This window comes from Phaethon aethereus (genome assembly GCF_964289735.1).
Source record: "Phaethon aethereus genome assembly, chromosome: 1".
Lineage (NCBI taxonomy): Eukaryota > Metazoa > Chordata > Aves > Phaethontiformes > Phaethontidae > Phaethon > Phaethon aethereus.
Window position 1 is genome coordinate 75,119,835 of NC_138575.1, and position 3,395 is coordinate 75,123,229.

Here is a 3,395-nt window from a genome sequence, read left to right on the forward strand (position 1 = left end):
ATATACAGTCAGACCTGGTTAATGCACATTTGTGAAGTCCTTTTAAAATGCAAACCAAGAAGTGTAAATAAGGAATTTAAAGTCATATGACAAGAGACTAGTCATCATTCAGAAATCTTTAACGCTCTGGTGATCTAAGAAATTAGGCATGCATTAGCCAAATCTGACTGCAGAAATGAGAAGAAAAAAATTCACACTATTCTGCTTTACAAAAGCAACCAGGCCTCTATGGTCTATTGACTTGATGCTATTTATGCAAGAATGCCATTACTAATAATCCTCTTTATATTTACAATACAGCTTTAACTACAGCAAGAATCATTAATTGTGGCATTCATGCCCTTAGCTTAACATAAAGGCAACAGAGTATCTTCTTGGCAAGTCACAGTCAAAACTACTACAGGATGTTTCTAGAGCTCAGTCATTTTTTGTCATCCTTCAGTATCTTAACATTGCTATTAAAGAGACTGAGATAAATTAATTGAAACAAGTACATGTTCTCTAGTACCTAACTTACATTCAGAATGTCCTGTATTCACAGTTTCAAGCTACCGTATAATCTGCAAAGCTATTGCAAACTACTGCTTCAAACCTAACACACATCTGTAGATATTCCTTAGCAAGTGAGAATATCCAAGTGCTACCGGCTCAAATGGATGCGGAACAAGGCTCAAGGTAACTAGCATTTCGTTTTGGAAAATGTTTTACAGTATTTCCTCCAAACTTAACAGGAATTGTTTTAATCTGCACTTGGTCTTGAAAGAGAGCTGACGCAAAGCAGCATTTAAGTGTATAAAATGAATGTCAACATGCAAAATAAAAGCCTCTACCAGTACTGCAAAGTCAACCACTGTAACCTGTGATAATCCTTGTGCTGCTTCGAAGTGGCTCAGGAAAAGCTTGCAGTATTTACTATCTGCTTCAAAGTGCTTTTATGGGATTCAGTGGAACTTCACTCCACAAAAACCGAGATTGAGCTGCACTCATGAAGAGCTTTGGTTCTGCAGAAGCCAAGCTTCCACTCCTACAGTTATTGCTACTTGAGCTATACAACTGAAAAAAAAATACCTTAACTTTAAACTTAAATAGTACTGGTACCTGAAAAGGGAATGTGTTTTGCCAACTGTTGGGAAGTTAGGATGTGTCAAGTGTTGGATTTCCCAAGACCAAGTGACCGTCACAGCCTTTTTCAAATATTTCACAAATAGAAAGCAACACTGCCAGAAATAAAGCCACCACTTGAAGAAAATAGTAGTAAGACTTCAAAAATCTTAATCAGTCTTACTTCCAAGCAGATCTTGCTGAACTTAAAGGGACTACCAAGACAGCAGGGTTATTATTCAGCATATGTCCATAATGTCAACAGGGAGAAAGTATAGAAAATTAAAGTCTTCAGTGCTTTCATGAGCTCTAGCAACATCCCTGATAACCGCTACAATGGAAAATATAAATGTCTGGCTTAGCGCTCTGCTTCTATTTAACTACCAAGAAAATTTGTCCAGTATAGTAGCCTCCAGCTAACAAATGCTAACAAAAATGGTTACCTCATTTCAAGTTACAAAAAAATCCCAGTTCTCCCATTTGTATTAGGATTAAGGTTTTGACTTTTGAAGGAAATAAAAAAATTGCAAACATTCAGAGATGAATATAAACAAGTTAGAGGGGAAAAAAAAAATCCCAAACCTTGCTTTTGTAAAATAACAGAATGCCATTCAAAATGGTCTTTCAAGGTGAAAATTTTTCATTCACATCAGTTTTCTTTGTCCTGAATCAGTCGAAGCTTTTGTAAAGCGCATATGTATGTATGTGTGTGTATGTACATGCACACATACACACACAGAGCAGTGTGCCATAAAGCAATTTTGAATAAATATCTTTGCTGAAGTCTGTACAACAGACTCCCCATAATATTTACTCTTCAGGTAAGTTTGTGTTTGCATTATGTATATGCACACACACAGACTTTGTACATGTGGGCACTTATGTGACCAAAGTGCAAAGTTTTTCAGAGTATAATCAGAGTTGAGTACAGGCCTGCCCAACTCCACACGGCATTGCTGGGTTTTATTTTTCTGTTGTGGGTTTCCCCCCCACCCCCCCTTCAGATTTAAAGCCTCTTTTCCATGCAAACTTATACATTGTTTTGTTAAGTAAACATTTTCTTTTCAATTCACATTTTGTAATCCAGACCATTCTTGGTATAATAGCTTTAAGAAGTAAGGAAATGTGTGTGATGATCAAAGTCCCATTGATCAAGTCATATACTCTTCCACATTATCCTTCAAACTGGAGACTTTGAAAAGTAATTTGCTGCCACAGAAAAAAAAAGCAGACATACCAGAATATGCAACTATAGGACCAAGCATTTAAGACTAGAATCCAAGGTTAGAAGATGACAAAGCAGAATGACAAAGCAGAAAGATGTCAACAATACATGAACTGTAAACCTAAATGTCTTGCTCCCCAGTGCAACAGGATCTGTGTCCACTAATCTTCAGCTCAATAGTCCATTCTGCTAGATACTGCTGAAGCACAGCAAATATAGTCTTCAGATTTAGAATCAAGTTTCAAAAAGGAATATAGATTTCAAATAGTGGTCTTTTGCTTTAAAAGTACACTTAAACAAGCAGCTTTCCCACAGAAGTTAGATGGTACATTGTCCATCTAAGACTATGACGATACACGTCCTCAAAGAATCTGACGGCCACAGAACTTTCACATTTCTACAGCTTAACGCATCAAGAATGAAAAATCAAAACGTTATTTATCATTTCAGCAAGCTGGCTGCTTCCTATACAAAAGGAAAGTACCATCTTATGGAAAGCTACCTTTTTCGGGGGGGGGGGGGGGGGGGGGGGGGAGCGCGTAGAGGAGGTCATCCTAACCTTTTTCCCTAGTTACAGCACACTGGTAATCTCACAAGTCTATTATCACTCATTTTGCTTGTATACATCTAAAAGGTTAATATTCTCCGACCATGTTTTCTTTAATATAAGTTAATGCAATTTCAATAAAACAAGTTGTTAAACAAATCCTTTGGAACAACTTCACTGTCTGCACCCAACTTTTACAAAAACTGATGAAACCAGCAATGGAATCATGTTAAACTTATAATAAATAATTCACATACAACATATGTTAAATTACAAAGGATTAAATTGCCATTTCTACAACTTTTTATAGATTTATCAAGTTTCTAATCTGTTTTATATCAACAGTACATATGCTTTTCGTATTAAATTTAACATTGAAGGACTGTTTAGAGGCATTATTTAAAGCAAGAACCACCAAGTGAGCATTACAGAACTTCAACAAATGTTTAGCTTTTTTCCAGTATCTGTTCTCAGAAAAGATTCAGGGGTTGTCTATCCACTTGGTAAGTTTCTTCCTCCTCT